We start from the raw sequence: 17,274 nt of genomic DNA on the forward strand, positions 1-17,274 counted from the left end.
CTGCCGTAGCCCACCAACGACACTTCTCTAATTGATAAGTTCGTCATACGCTCCGCCTTCATTTCTGCTCTTATTTTACGCAGTGATGCTTGTCTGTCAGCACTGAAAACTTTACGCAAATGCCGCTGCTCCCGGTCGTTAATTCAAGGCCGTCGGCCGCTGTGTTTCTCGTGGTGGGAGGTAATGCCCGGAATCTGGTATTCTCGGCGCTCCCTTGACACTGTAGACATAGCAATACTGAATTCGAAAACGATTTCCGAAATGGAATGTCCCATGCGTCTAGTTCCAACTACCACAACATATATCTTTTGTCGTCATTTTTCAAAAGTCATCACTGAGTTGTTGTTTGCAGGTTAAACTAGTGCTGTTGTAATAACCAGTGAAGTTCTAATTTTATGCTGTTTTACACTTTACTTACAGATTTTTGTTACAGCTGTACAGATGAAACTCAAGCAAAAAGGAAACTTGATATTATTAATGAATTAGAAAGGAATTGTTACACAAAATTCGAAAGTACAAATGTGCGAAGGAAATTTGTTCCTGATGAAATTACGTGCCACTGTCCACACAAATGCAATTTATCAATTCATGATGAAGCAACAAATAGGAATTGGAAATATTTTTATGGATTAGATGTAAAAAACCGGAAAGATACATACGAGATATGTTCAGTAAGTAACGCAAGCCTTTTTTCCTGATAGCAGGTTGGTTTTATTCAGTATTCCAATACGTCATATTATTCCCCCACGCTTTGGGATACAAAACCCTATTTTTCAACACAATCTCCGTTCAGTCTGACAGCCTTACGTCACCTTACTGGGAGTGCATATAAGACCGCTCTACTAGTCGACGTCGGAGCCAACATCGTGCTGCATCAATAACCTCCCAACCACAGACGTACTGCTTCACGCGGAGTGCACCCTTCATTGTGCCGAACAAATGGAAGTCAGAAGGTACGAGATCCGGAGTGTAGGGTGAATGAGGAAGGACACTCAAACGAAGTTTTGTCAGCTCCTCTCGGGTGCGCAGACTTGTGTGGTGTCTCGTGCTGTCATGGAAAACGGGAAAATCGTTTCCATTTTTGTGGCGACGGATACACTGAAGAAGTTTCTTCAGTTTTCTGAAGATGGCGCAGTAGACTTCAGGGCTGATCGCCGCACGATGTGTGAGGACATAAAACACAACAACCCCGTCAGTGTACCAGAAGACCTTCTCCATGACTTCAGCAGCTGAGAGCGCGCCTTTCAACTTCTGAGGAGAGGTGGCGTCACGATCCTCCGCCGATTGCCGTTTTCTTTCCGTTTCGGAATGCAGATCCACGCTTCATCGATGTTCGAAAAAGCTGTTACAATCAACTTCGTAACGCGAAAGCAATTCAGCACAAATGGTCCTTCGTTGCTCTTCATCGTCTTCTCTCAGGTAGCGAGGGACCTAGCTGGCACACACCTTTCAGTACCCCAGCTGGAGGACCAGTGTATCAGCACTGTCGAAGAGTGTCCGGTTGGGCAGGAGTTTTTATTTATTGTCGAATTATATACCTGTTACCTGATGTTTAAAACAGGTCGTACATCTTACAATTCCAGTTTTCATCTATTTACAGTTTTCTTTTCTTTTGCTTTATCTACAACATTTACAAAGAATGATACTTTTCAAAATAACAATTTAAGGTTGAAATATAAATAACATTTTGTTGTTTTTCTTAAGAAGAATATAAAATGATAGGATAGAGGAGAATTTGTTAGTACCATCACCGAATGTGACTGACGGTCAATACCTCGGAATGGTTTCTTCGAGCCGTTGACCGTCAGTCTCTCTCTCTCTCTCTCTCTCTCTCTCTCTCTCTCTCTCTCTTTCTCTCTCTCTCGCACACACACACACACACACACACACACACACACACACACACACACACACACACAAATGGTTATTAGTAGAGAAATAATGTTGCTTCTCCTATTTATTACTAATCCTATGTATTAACTACTGTAGGTGCCCATCCATGTACAGTATTTGGTGTTTTCTTGGCTAGATCGCCAGCACTCTTGCTTATTTACTATCACATCTCAGCTTCCTCCTCCTGTTCCTCCTCATTGTCACCATTTTCGCTGTCACTGTGGGTATCGCTGTCCATCCTCTGGAGATTGTTGTTACGCTGCACATAGGCACTTCTGTAATGTCGTATCCGCATGTACTCTTGATGTGTTGTTTTTGAAATACTGTTTGTCAGTGCGTTTAATTGTGCCCATTGTTCTTCGTCTCTTATTGCTGTGTATATATCTATGACTGTATCTGTGTAGTCTAAATGTAGTGTATGTCTATTGTTCGCGTATTGCCCGCAGAAAAAGACTGTGTTCTGGGGAACCTCCTTCAGCGCATGTGCATGTAGGTGTCTGCCTCAGACTCACGCGATTTAAGTGCTTGGGATAAGGTCCGCATCCGGTTAAGAAATGTACCATACTGAGCCTGGGATCGAATGTCTCATTCTCAACCGCTCCCGTATGTCAAGGAGGAAGTCGTGCAGTCTACGTCCCTTATCACTTACATCCCCCTCACCTTACCATGTATCCAAACGCCAACTTTTAAGGTGACGTATCGTCTCTGTCGGAACACCGATTATTGTGTGTACCTTATCTACTCTCCCCACTTTTAACCAGTACCTTGCAGCTCTGCATTTGATCGTGATATCTATGGGGCATATTCCGAGCACCATACACAGTGCATCCGCTGAGGTGGTACCGAAGGCTCCAGATAGCCTAAGTAGGACACTTCTCTGCCGTCTTCTGACGGATCCGGTTGGCCAGCGAGCTATTTGGTTGTGGTCCGTCGATAATCGTGAATGAGAGTGTCCGCATGTTCCAACACTGCAGAAATCACTGCAGTGTGAGGCCGGCCAGCACGCGGGAGATCGGATAGGTTTGCGCGACCTTGTTGCGATAATGACAGACGCTTCGCCCAACGATTCACCGTGATTTTATTCACTGTCAAGTCTTTCTTAGACATTCTGCAAGCACCTGTGAATATCTGCGACGCTCTGGTTTTCCGCCAAGAGAGTTTCAATGACAACTCTCTGCTTGGGACGCACCTCTGTTACAGACGCCATTTTGAAGACTACATATATCGTCGCCATCTATCAGAATTTCACTAAACTATAGAGACTGAATTGGGAGTATTCAACGGTATCTCTTAGAAACTTAATAAATTATACACAGTGAACATCAATAAAACTGACAAACTGCAGGGACGGATTCCTGACTGGAAATGAAGGAAAAATAGTCTTACGGAAACGTGTCCAGAAACGGGTGGTGTGCGTGCAATTATGACAAATCTTACCGGCACACAGTGCAGAGCTGACGCGCATCCATTTCACAACACATATTAAAAGTGGTCTTCATGGGATGCAGGTGATATGGATAGTAGCAGTTGTAATCGTACTTTGGCTTACACCATATTGGGGGACCACTTGTCTAGAGCTTGTGCTGTGTTTTGTCTTAACATCCTGTAGAATCTGGTCCTCTAAATCTTGTGCGCGCACAATCTGCCGCCTCCCTGCACGTTCGTCTCTCTGAAAGGCCCCAGTGTCACACGAACGCCCAAAAAAGGCTTGATATGCTGTGTGATGTGGTTGGTGTCTGTGAGGGTAATTGGTTTGGTACAGCTGTCCTGCCTCTCGACCGTTCCCATCTGTTTTGCCACACACAAACACCAACTCGTCTTTTCCCCTACATGAGTACTGGACCGTTCTGCTGCTTAGAGTTCAAATGGTTCAAATGGCTCTGAGCACTATGCGACCTAACTTCTAAGGCCATCAGTCGCCTAGAACTTAGAACTACTTAAACCTAACTAACCTAAGGACATCACACACATCCATGCCCGAGGCAGGATTCGAACCTGCGACCGTAGCAGTCGCGCAGCTCCAGACTGTAGCGCCTAGAACCGCTCGGCCACTCCGGCCGGCTATTGCTTTGACAAAGACTGGTCTAAATGATCTCCACCATTCCAGCAAAATTTTATGCGCAGGTTGTATGTAGGCTGTTTAGGTTTTTATGTTGGTAACGACACGTAGCGCTCTGTACGAAAATCACTGGCTGTGCTGTGTGCAGTCTGTGGCTGGTTTGCATTGTTGGAATATTCGCTATTGTAGTCTTGGGCAGTTGGATGTGAACAGCGCGTAGCGTTTCGCAGTTGGAGGTGAGCCGCCAGCAGTGGTGGATGTGGGGAGAGAGATATCGGAGTTTTGAGAGCGGATGATCTGGACGTGTGTCCATCAAAGACAGTAAATTTGTAATATTGGATATCATTGACTGATATATATATTATAACTTTCGAACACTATTAAGGTAAATACATTGTTTGTTCTCTATCAAAATCTTTCTTTTGCTAACTATGCCTATCAGTAGTTAGTGCCTTCAGTAGTTTGAATCTTTTATTTAGCTGGCAGTAGTGGCGCTCGCCGTATTGGAGTAGTTCGAGTAACGAAGATTTTTGTGACGTAAGTGATTCATGAAAGGTATAGGTTATTGTAAGTCAAGGGTATCCTTTTGTAGGGATTATTGAAAGTCAGATTACGTTGCGCTAAAAATATTGTGTGTCAGTTTAGTGTTAATCAGAATAAGTAAAGAGAGTAATGTCTGAGTACGTTCAGTTTTGCTCAGCTGTTTGAAAATCAGATAACGTAGGGGTTTATCAGCACAGTCATTCATTAATTTTTTTTAAGGGGATGTCTCAAGGTGGCTGCCAGTTTTGAACCAGTAATGACGTAGCCTCAGTTATACAGTGTGCGATCACTTAGTTTGTATTTAATGGAATGTCTGCAGATTTCACCTGCAACTGAACGCAAAACGTCTATATTCATCACAAAGTGATGCCGCACATCGAATCAGAGCTGTCCTGGCCGTTTACAAAAGCCTTGAAAATAGCTGCACTTGACAAAATGGGTTCTCGGCAATTACCTCGCAGAATTCTTAAGGTGTCTGTGACGTCTGCAGCGGCGCGCTCAACAGGAGAGCGCGGGGGCGGCCCTGGACGTAACTCTCGCTAATGAGCTCACCTGTCCACGGTGTCTGGCTGCGCCGCCGCCACCAGCCGCCGTCCCATTCAAGAGGCAGCCGCCGGCACCTGCAACACCGCACAAGCGCCAATCAGACCCCAGCACAGCGTCTCGGGGGCTGCGAGTACTGGATGTTGCTCGGGGGAGAGTTAAGTGAGAGGTCGACGGACAAACGCGAGGTAAGGACGGGAGGAAAAGTAATCAGTAGGGCTCGGGTTTTTAGGGAAAGGAATATCTTTATGCAAATATAGATTTTAAGCAATTTTGTACAGTTACATTAAGAACTGTTTTTCAGTTATTAACGCGTAATGTGATTTTTCCAATGCGCTAGATCTTTCAGTTAATTTCATTTCTCATACCTCTTACTTACACTACTGGCCATTAAAATTGCTACACCACGAACATGACGTGCTACAGACGCGAAATTTAACCGACAGGAAGAAGATGTTGTGATATGCGAATGATTAGCTTTTCAGAGCATTCACACAAGGTTGGCGCCGGTGGCGACACCTACAAGGTGCTGACATGAGGAAAGTTTCCAACCGATTTCTCATACACAAACAACAGTTGACCGGCGTTGCCTGGTGAAACGTTGTTGTGATGCCTCGTGTAACGAGGCGAAATGCGTACCATCAGGTTTCCGAGTTTGATAAAGATCGGATTGTAGCCTATCGCGATTGCGATTTATCATATCGCGACATTACTGCTCGGGTTGGTCGAGATCAAATGACTGTTAGCAGAATATGGAATCTTGCGAAGTCGGGAAGCAAGGAGGGGAACGAAATTACGTTGAAGCCTGCTAAGTGAGGAAGCGAAGCCGGGAAGCAAATAACTGAACATGGATTTCCGCCATGTGGAGAAGAAAAAGCTGTGTCTGAACAGCCAATATTTTATGTCGCCTCCAGGCGTCCCTTACAGGTCTTGCTCATCTCTGGAGTGACACCACGGAATATCGGCCGCGAGCTGCGAATTCCGACGAACGACGCGCCGCATATTGCGCCCCACAAACCCCCCATCCCTGGGGCATATACGGAAAGCCGTGTTCGATCCCAGCGGCCTCGTATCACTAGCAGTGGAGATGACAGGCATCTTATCCGCATGGCTGCAATGGATCGTCCAGCCGTGAGTCAACAGATGGGGACGTTGCAAGACAACAACCATCTGCACGAACAGTTCGACGACGTTTGGAGCAGCATGGATTTTCAGCTCGGAGACCATGGCTGCGGTTACCCTTGACGCTGCATCACAGACAGGAGCGCCTGCAATGGTGTACCCAACGACGAACCTGGGTGCGCCAATGGCAAAATGTCATTTCTTCGGATGAATCCAGGTTCTGTTTACAGCATCATGATGGTCGCATCCGTGTTTGGCGACATCGCGGTGAACGCACATTGGAAGCCTTTATTCGTCATCGCCATACTGGCGTATCACCTGGCGTGATGGTATGGGGTGCCATTGGTTACACGTCTGTCACCTCTTGTTCGCATTGACGGCACTTTAAACAGTAGACGTTAAATTTCCTTTGTGTTACGTCCCGTGGCTCTACCCTTCATTCGATCCCTGCGAAACCCTACAATTCAGCAGAATAAAGCACGACCGCATGTTGACGGTCCTGTACGGGCCTTTCTGGATACAGAAAATGTTCGACTGCTGCCCTGGCCAGCACATTCTCCAGATCTCTAACCAATTGAAAACGTCTGGTCAATGGTGGCCGAGCAACTGGCTCGTCACAATACGCCAGTCACTACTCTTGATGAACTGTGGTATCGTGTTGAAGCTGCATGGGCAGCTGTACCTGTACACGCCATACAAGCTCTGTTTGACTCAATGCCCAGGCGTATCAAGGCCGTTATTACGGCCAGAGGTGATTGTTCTGGGTACTGATTTCTCAGGATCTGTGCACCCAAATTGCGTGAAAATGTAATCACATGTCAGTTCTAGTATAATATATTTGTCCTATGAATAGCCGTTTATCATCTCCATTTCTCCTTGGTGTAGTAATTTTTAATGGCCAGTAGTGTACGAGAGTAAGAACCGTTTAGCTATTTAGTCTCAATATAAACGTCCTTTACCCTAAATGTCGAGTGTACATTCGTTATTTTATAGGGTATTTCGTATGCAAATATTTATTAAACTCTAGAACATACACTTACGAAACTTGGGACATACATTAATAAATCTCTCAAGCTTAGATTTGTGCCCTGTACGGCACTATGGGTTTAGGTTGGCACCAGCCGTCTAGCTTGGACTTACTTCCTCTCGGCGGTGAGGGGATCTCTCTTGGGGCAGCGCGACATAGCGGGAGAGAGAGTCCTGGCGTGGGCGCGAGGAGGAAGTGAGCGGAGGATACATCGGAGTGCTGGAGTTGTGTAGTGGATGAGCGAGTGCCGACCGGAACGTTGGGCATGAGTAGAAGCCCCCGGCTGAACGTGAGTATGGCTTTTGGATGAGGCAGTGTCAGTGAGGTAGTGTGTTCGACCAATGTTCTTTCGTGTGCAGCGCGCCGCTTATGGATGAGTGATTTGTTTCTTGTGGAACGTGAATTATGTACCTCACGGAAGGCTAGTTTTCAGGGTGCTTATTAACGAGCAAGAATGAAGTTCGGTGTGCCTTGTTGTATGAGCAGGTCGCGCGTGAGTGTTGATTCCAACTAGTTCAAAATGGTTCAAATGGCTCTGAGCACTGTGGGACTTAACTTCTGAGGTCGTCAGTCCCCTAAAACTTAGAACTACTTAAACCTAACTAACCTAAGGACATCGCACACATCCATGTCCGAGGCAGGATTCGAACCTGCGACCGTAGCGGTCGCGCGGTTCCAGACTGTAGCGCCTGAACCGGTCGGCCACCTCGGCCGGCTATTATTATTATTATTATTATTATTATTATTATTATTATTATTTCTTTCTTGTCTCAGACGTTATGTCTGGTTAAAAGTGGAAGGTGACGCGGACCTTAATCAAGCGTGACTTCGTTTTAACTGTATGGGTATATGTTACATTGCATTTAGGAACTTTCGGGTAATAGAGCAAGTGTCAATAATTACAGATTTCTGTAGTTGTATATATAAGTTTGGATGTAGCTGTATTGCATTGAGGTACTGGTGGATATTGTGTGGTACGACTCCTGTAATAGATAGTATAATTGGTATAATGTCAACTTTATCCTGATGCCACATGTCCTTGACTTCCTCAGCCAGTTGGACGTATTTTTCAATTTTTTCTCCTGTTTTCTTTTGTATATTTGTTGTATTGGTTATGGATATTTCGATTAGTTGTGTTAATTTCTTCTTTTTATTGGTGAGTATGATATTAGATTTGTTATGTGGTGTTGTTTTATCTGTTATAATGGTTCTGTTCCAGTATAATTTGTATTCATCGTTCTCTAGTACATTTTGTGGCGCATACTTGTATGTGGGAACATGTTGTTTTATAAGTTTATGTTGTAAGGCAAGCTGTTGATGTATTATTTTTGCTACATTGTCATGTCTTCTGGGGTATTCTGTATTTGCTAGTATTGTACATCCGCTTGTGATGTGATCTACTGTTTCTATTTGTTGTTTGCAAAGTCTGCATTTATCTGTTGTGGTATTGGGATCTTTAATAATATGCTTGCTGTAATATCTGGTGTTTATTGTTTGATCCTGTATTGCAATCATAAATCCTTCCGTCTCACTGTATATATTGCCTTTTCTTAGCCATGTGTTGGATGCGTCTTGATCGATGTGTGGCTGTATTAGATGATACGGGTGCTTGCCATGTAGTGTTTTCTTTTTCCAATTTACTTTCTTCGTATCTGTTGATGTTATGTGATCTAAAGGGTTGTAGAAGTGGTTATAAAATTGCAGTGGTGTAGCCGATGTATTTATATGAGTGATTGCTTTGTGTATTTTGCTAGTTTCTGCTCGTTCTAGAAAGAATTTTCTTAAATTGTCTACCTGTCCATAATGTAGGTTTTTTATGTCGATAAATCCCCTTCCTCCTTCCTTTCTGATTAATGTGAATCTTTCAGTTGCTGAATGTATGTGATGTATTCTATATTTGTGGCATTGTGATCGTGTAAGTGTATTGAGTGCTTCTAGGTCTGTGTTACTCCATTTCACTACTCCAAATGAGTAGGTCAATATTGGTATAGCATAAGTATTTATAGCTTTTGTCTTGTTTCTTGCTGTCAATTCTGTTTTCAGTATTTTTGTTAGTCTTTGTCTATATTTTTCTTTTAGTTCTCCTTTAATATTTGTATTATCTATTCCTATTTTTGTCTGTATCCTAGATATTTAGAGGCATCTGTTTTTTCCATCGCTTCTATGCACTCGCTGTGGTTATCCAATACGTAATCTTCTTGTTTAGTGTGTTTTCCCTTGACTATGCTATTTTTCTTACATTTGTCTGTTCCAGAAGCCATATTTATATCATTGCTGAATACTTCTGTTATCTTTAGTAATTGGTTGAGTTGTTGATTTGTTGCTGCCAGTAGTTTTAGATAATCCATGTGTAGCAGATGTGTGATTTTGTGTGGGAATGTTCCAGTAATATTGTATCCATAATTTGTATTATTTAGCATGTTGGATAGTGGGTTCAGAGCAAGGCAGAACCAGAGAGGACTTAATGAGTCTCCTTGGTATATTCCACACTTAATCTGTATTGGCTGTGATGTGATATTTGAATTTGTTTGGATATTAAGTGTGGTTTTCCAATTTTTCATTACTATGTTCAGGAACTGTATCAATTTAGGATCTACTTTGTATATTTCCAATATTTGTAGTAACCATGAGTGGGGTACACTGTCAAAAGCTTTTCGGTAATCAATGTCAGCGTAGTGTAGTGACCTTTGTTTGGTTTTTGCTTGATATGTCACCTCTGCATCTATTATCAGTTGCTCTTTACATCCTTGTGCTCCTTTGCAACAGCCTTTTTGTTCTTCATTTATAATTTTGTTCTGTGTTGTATGTTTCATTAATTTCTGTGTAATGACTGAAGTTAATATTTTGTATATTGTTGGTAGGCATGTTATGGGGCGATATTTAGCTGGGTTTGCTGTGTCTGCTTGATCTTTAGGTTTCAGATAAGTTATTCCATGTGTAAGTGTTGGGGTTGGGTTGTTTGTGGGAAGAGACCAAACTGCGAGGTCATCGGTCTCGTCGGATCAGGGAAGAACGGGGAAGGAAGTCGGCCGTGCCCTTTCAGAGGAACCATTTCTTTAGCCAGAAATTTGCTATTTTATCTTTTCCAGGGGCTTTCCAATTGTGAGTAGAATTAATAGCTTGGGTGATTTCATGTTGCAAAATTATGACTTCAGGCATTTGTGGTATCATCTTGTATGTATCTGTTTCTGCTTGTATCCACCGTGCATGCCTGTTATGTTGTACCGGGTTTGACCATATGTTGCTCCAGAAGTGTTCCATGTCTGTTATGTTTGGTGGATTGTCTATTTTAATGTGTGTGTTATCTATTGTCTGGTAATATTTCTTTTGGTTTGTGTTGAATGTTTGGTTTTGTTTCCTTCTATTTACACTTTTTTTGTATCTTCTAAGTCGTTTGGCCAATGCTTGTAATTTCTGCTTCTTTTCATCTAATTGCTCTATCTTCATCTAATTGCTCTATCTTCATCTAATTGCTTGTTGTGAGATTTTACCTAACCTTTTTCGTTTTCTTTCTGACATTTCATTTCTCATAAATTGTGTTAGCTGTCCGATGTCTTTTCTCAGTTTTTCTATTCTGATCTGTAGCCTGTGTTGCCATGCTGGTTTTGTGGGTTTATTCTGTGTGTTGGTTGGTTCTGATCTCTGCCTAGTGTGTATATTTAGTGTAGTGAGTGCTCCTATATAAACCAGTAGTTGTAACTCTTCCATAGTTGTCTTTTGATTTATTTTGTTGTGTTTGATCGTGTTGATAGTTTTTATTGTTGTTTCGACTTGTGGGTTATTTGGCGGTCTATGCAAGAATGGTCTAATGTCTGTATTTGTGTCTTTGTATTCTATATATGTCAGCTGAAATTTTTCTTCTATATCTAACATGTGTGTCACTTCATGTTCTATTTGTGCTTGTTCTGGTGGCTGTCTTAAGATTTTGTTTTCACCTGTTTTTTAAATTGATGTGTGTTGTTCTTTGTTTGTTTGCTCTGGGATGTTTGAGTCCATTACTGTATTTTCTTCTTCTTCTGATTGCACATTATTTTGTTCCAGTATTTGTTGTACTTGTTGTTTGATGTTTTCTAATTCTGACTGGGGTATCTTGTTATTTTTGATTATTACACGGATCTGATCAGCTAGTCGTTGTTCTGTTAAAAATTTTAATTCTGGGTATCTGGTAATAAATGTTGTGTATACTTGTGATCTGTATCCAGTTGTGTTGGTTCCTAGGTTTGTTGCTTGGTAATAACAAAACATGAGGTGTCGATTAACTTCATCTGACCATCTCATCCTCTGTCTTTGTTTTCCTTCTAGGGTGGTTGCAGGAAGCATATCCTGCAAAACACCTCTATTTGGATTTGAATCATTTTCCAGTTGGCTAGCAGTGCCGTTACCATTGTGGGCGGGCATAGGGTTCAAGCGTCGTCCCCGACCATGACGGCGCTTGTCCGAGGCTTCTTTAGTTCTGTCCTGAACCAACTAATCACACTAAAAGGGGGGTTAGCCCTATTAGTGGTTTGTTCTTTTCGTCGCCTTTTACGACTGGCAGAACAAACCGGAGGCCTATTCTTTTCCCAGGCCTCCACGGGAATTATTATTATTATTATTATTATTATTATTATTATTATTATTATTATTATTATTATTATTATTATTTTATTGTTATTGAACGGGCTGGTACGATCCATATTCGACGATTAGATGAAAGGAGCGCCGCCAGGAATTCAAACCAACAAAAAGGAAAGGGTTGGAACCGTTATATATAGAGGTATGGGTTGTTACCTCTCTGTGTAATCCTCTTCCTGATTGTATGGAACATGTTAATTTAATGTGCGTCGGAGGTATTTGTTCCCTGCGTATTATGTTGGCTCAGTTTAAAGTGAAAATATGACGATTATAGCTTCCAGATGTCATGTCTTGTTTCTTATGATAGATCCCTGTACTTGACTGGAGGAGGCGTAGAGGTTAATAACTTTTTAAATTAATGTTATATCTGTTCTAAGGCGCGTAACCTGATATTCTTGTTTTGTGTATTTTTTTGGGGTAATTATTGATAAAACGGCCGCTGCAGCCCCAAGCAATATTTCTCGGGAAAAGAAGTAAATGTTACTAAGATTATTAAGGGAATTCCTCCTGATTTCATATATGAGAAAAGTCGTATGTCGTCTTTGGTGGCTTGTGTACATGATACCTTACTTGTCTAAAAACACATCTGTCACTGCTTCCCACAGACCTTTCCATTCTTCAAGAGGTTTGAAATCCTTAGAAACCATATCAGCAGCATCACACAGAGTTAGATGGCGTGACTTCAGTCTCTTACGATTTAAAAGTGGCAGGTCGCTATGCACGGGTAAGTGCATAGCGACCTGCCACTTTTAAATCGTAAGAGACTGAAGTCACGCCATCCAACTCTGTGCGATGCTGCTGATATGGTTTCTAAGGATTTCAAACCTCTTGAAGAATGGAGAGGTCGTTGGGAAGCAGTGACAGATGTGCACCTGCATAACATCTTCTCAGGTGCTAACCTTCCAAGTGGATTCGAGCTACCACGCAAGACCCTGGACTACTCTCAACAGAATGCGTACCGGCCATGGCCGATGCAGAGATGCTCTCTTTAAGTGGAAGAAGCTGCCTGATCCAGCCTGTGACTGCGGGGCTCCATACCGGACTGTTGACCTCATTGTCAGTGAAGGCAGGATTCGAGCCTATCACGGAGCCGAAGAGGACTTCCTTCTAGTGACTCCAGATGCAGTACGTTGGATTGAAGGACTGGATATTCAGTTGTAAAGACAAACATAAGTTTCTTGTGTGTCAATATGTACATACGTATATGTAATTTAATTTCATGATATGTCTGTATTAGCCATACGCTAAAAAAATAAAAATATCTAAAGACATCGAATCAATCGAATGCTCCATTCGCATTCCTGTCTCATGTTTCCGTTAACGTGCTTCAGATTACAAACGTTCAGTAAGTCCTGAACCAGCAATACGAACAGTATCACATCCATACTCTAATTCCTCTCGTACCCGGTAAGCATGTCCATCGCCAATTATGTTTTGACAGTACGGATCCGTTTCATCAACTCTTCTAGGTTCTGTGGTAGAGTTGGTGTATTAAAGTTTTCCTTAACTATACCCGACAGGAAGAAGTCACAGGACATCAAATCCGATGACCGTTGAGGTCAGCTGAGTAGTGCTGAAGTTGCCGGCAGTTTGGCAATCAATCCGACAGCTCGGCAGAATTTCTTTCAGATGTTCACGCCCTTGTCGAATCCAGTGAGAGTGTGCCCTGTCTTGCCCGTCTCGATGGAAAAGTTGTACTCCATCAGTCTCGCAAACAAGCAATTTTGTAGCACAGCTAGATACTGATTACCGTTAACCAAGTTCCATCAAAGAATAGTTGGCCGTAGTAAAATGAGTGCGATATTGCACAAAACATATTGACTTTGGCTGAATGTCGCACTTGTTCAGTAACTGCATATAGGTCTCGCGGGCTCCAACATTGTGTCTTTTTACTTTACCACATAGGTGGAAAGTAGCTTAATCACTGAACGCGATGCTTTACGCGAAAGTATTTCATTTTCTGACCAGATTCAGTATGCTACTGAAAATGACAACACTTTTGCGTTTGTCGTCATGATATAGAGCCTGTAAAACCTGTAATTTGTATGATTTCGAAACCAACCGTCGCCCCAAAACACACCAAATTGTTATTGTAGATACGAGCTATAAAACACAGTGCTGGAAAGCTGTTTGAATTCGTGCAGCATTTTCGTGGGAAACACGAGGCCGACTAGGATTTTCCTTTCCATACACACTCTGTGTCTACAGACTGTCGATACCATCTGCGAAAGTTCCACTCATTCAGAGGATCATTTGGTACCTCAACCTGCAATGTCTTGGCACTGTAATCACGGAATTAGACTCCGCAAACTCGAGAGCACAAAATGATTGCTGCTGTGAACTAGCCATGTGACGGCAACCAAGCAAACAGAAGACAACCAACATCTTGCCCCAATGCGTATAAACGAAACAATGAATTCATTCCACCAGTAACAGAGCCGTGACGCAGCGATCGATACTTTTGACAACATAATATTTTGTAATATGTATATTCCTTTTGAAACACCCTGTACTTCTGCATATTAGCTTACAGCTGAGTGTTCATCATGTTATCGATCGTACTCACTACAGAAGCCAGAGATTTCCTGATCCACAGTCATACTGCATCACGTGTCTCACTCGATTTCTAGTGCTGTTACGTGCAAGAAAATACAACAAAGCCTAAAGTAACAGTAGGAACATGTTATTGTCCGCAGCAGTAAGTTGCAGAATTGAAGCACAATAATCTTAGTTCAGATGGGAGCATCCTGCCTGCTCTGCCAAACTTGTGGGAAAGCAATACAAGACGAACAGCGATCTCACATTACGTGCCATCTGGAGGGTGATAAACATATCGCTGCAGTTTCGTGCCCGATCAAGAAAAACTCTTAATTAGCAACGCAATTCCATGTTCTTCATCAGGACCTGATACATTTGCAGTTTACTGTGGAAGTTTATGTATGGTATTTGTGTTATCCGGCACACTTGTTTGTAAGTTAAATAATCCAGTGTTCAGAAAGTTTCTCTCCAGATATTCAAATCCTGACGCTCCTGAAAAGCCAACGGTGAGAAAAAAATATGTTCCGAACGTTAGCAACAAACTCTGCAGCAGATTCGTTCCGTATGTAAATATGAGAAAATCTGGGTTACGATGGACGAAGCTTCAGACGTCAACTGCAGGAATGTTAGAAACTTCATTATTGGGGTATTAAAAAATAACAAACTGATTTCGAAGAATTGTTTTCTGCTGACAAACCAAGAAATGACTACTGAGAGCCATGTGATGGCTGCAAGATTATTTAATAAAGCAATGCTGATTTTGTGGCCTGGTGGTGTGAAGTCAGACAATGTTTTACTGTTAATAATACAAATGCAGCATATATGAAAATGGCAGGGGCAGGTCCTGTTGTTAGTTATGCTAAAATGATCTATTGCGCACGGTTAACACAAACTATGTACAGAAATTAAAGCAGTGTATTCCTGCTTGTGTAAATCGTTTTGTAATGGGAAATTTGTGTTCATTAAGTCACGGAGAACAGTTTAAGTGTTCAAGACTAAAAATCGCAACGCACCACTGGAACCCACCCCACTAACAACACGATGGGGAATTTGGCTCTCTGCAGTCCAGCATAAATGCAGAAAGTTTAGATGGTTTTGCCTCAGTAGCTAGCGTACTGAACAAAGATGCTGGAACTTCAACTGAAATCCTTCGGGAAACGTTATGTGACCCAGTGTTAAAAAATAACTTGACATATATATCTGTTAATTTGTCTTTCCTTAGCAGCACACCTGAGAAACTTGAAAAGGGAGTGATCCTACTGTCAGGAGCAGTTTAGCATGTTCGTGACGTCGAAAAGAATCGTAATAGTCTTACCGGATCTACAGCACAAATGTCACAAAATAAATTCAGACATTTCTTGAAAGACGTCATGTTTACGCCAGTGACAGTTAAATTTCACTATTGCGATTTCAGCCATTATCAAGTGCAGATGTTTTGGCTTTAAGCCATGTCTGCATTATACAAGCTGACACATAAAGTAGACATGGCTTAAAGCCAAAACATCTGCACTTAATAATGGCCTAAGGCCGAAATTGCAATAGTGGAAACAAAATGTTTAACAGTCACTGGCGTAAACATGATGTATTTCAAGAAATTTCACATAACTGTGAATCCCAGTTATGAAACGTTAATAAATTCAGACATGTGTTGGAAAACAATAGCTGGTTTCAAGCCATGTGGAAAATTTCAAATGTTATAGATGGCTTTCAAGACGGAGATATCAGTGTGTGCCCTGCTATAAATCTGCCAGACTGACATCCTGAGACGTGGAGCGCTCATTACCTCATAAGATAGTGTTTAATGACATTCATCAGTCATTTCTGATGGACAACTTGAGAATGAAACCCTGTGTATTTTAATTTTTCAGTAATCAGTGAGGCATAGGATAAATTGTATTCGTGAGTACCACATTCTACATTTTCACATACATAAACTGAGTTATCATTAACGTTAGAATACTTAAGGGGGGAAAAATATTACATTGCCACTAAACCATCGTGAAGTTTACTATACCACATTTAGTTAATTACAACTATTAGATCACAAATGGTACTTCACATAACAAATTAAGTATAAGAAGTCCTGTTTTATACTCTAATGCAGTCGTAAATGCCACCGAGCGAGGTGGCGCAGTGGTTAGCACGCTGCACCCGCTTTCAGGAGGACGACGGTTAAATCCCGCGTCCGGCCTTCCTGATTTAGGTTTTCCGTGATTTCCCTAAATCGCTCCAGGCAAATACCGGGATGGTTCCTTTGAAAGGGCACGGCCGATTTCCTTCCCCGTCCTTCCTTAGTCCGAGCTTGTGCTTCGTCTCTAATAACCTCATTGTTAACGGGACGTTAAACACCAATCTCCTCCTCCTTTAGTAATCTAGGGTTGATTATTTTTATTTTTTTGCTACATATTTCAAGTATTTTTAAAAAAATATCAAGCCCTAGTAATCATACCGCTGAGAAAACTTCGCCCGCCTCACCTCCATCATGATATTCACTCTTTCTTTGAACCGTGCATTACTTTGGACCAGTAAGCATTCTTGTGCAAAGGTACTATACACTATGTGATCAAAAGTATCCGGACACCTGACTCAAAATGACTTACAAGTTCGTAAAGCCCTCCATCAGTAATGCTGGAATTCAATATAGTGTTGACCCACCCTTTGCCTTGATGACAGTTTCAACTCTCGCAGGCATACGTTCAATGAGGTGCTGGTAGGGGTCTTTGGGAATGGTAGCCCATTCTTCACGGAGTGCTGCACTGAGGAGAAGTATCGATGTCGGTCAGTGAGGCCAGGCACGAAGTATGCGTTCCAAAACATGACAAAGGTGTTCTATAGGATTCAGGTCAGGACTCTGTGCGGGCCAGTCCATTACAGGGATGTTATTGTCGTCCAACGACTCCGCCACAGGCCGTGCATTATGAACAGGTGCTCGATC

The 17,274-nt window shown here is 42.2% G+C and overlaps 1 long non-coding RNA gene across 2 annotated transcripts in view; it reads right to left on the minus strand.

Annotated features, from left to right (window-relative positions):
- The window catches only part of LOC124803057, a 1,523,538-nt gene that overhangs the window by 969,896 nt on the left and 536,368 nt on the right, over positions 1–17,274 (minus strand). For both annotated transcript variants that reach the window (XR_007017189.1, XR_007017190.1), the window contains exon 2: positions 5,048–5,115. This is a non-coding gene — a long non-coding RNA (uncharacterized LOC124803057). The remainder of the gene's footprint in view (positions 1–5,047; positions 5,116–17,274) is intronic.

The sequence above is a fragment of the Schistocerca piceifrons genome, chromosome 6, assembly GCF_021461385.2.
Source record: "Schistocerca piceifrons isolate TAMUIC-IGC-003096 chromosome 6, iqSchPice1.1, whole genome shotgun sequence".
NCBI lineage: Eukaryota > Metazoa > Arthropoda > Insecta > Orthoptera > Acrididae > Schistocerca > Schistocerca piceifrons.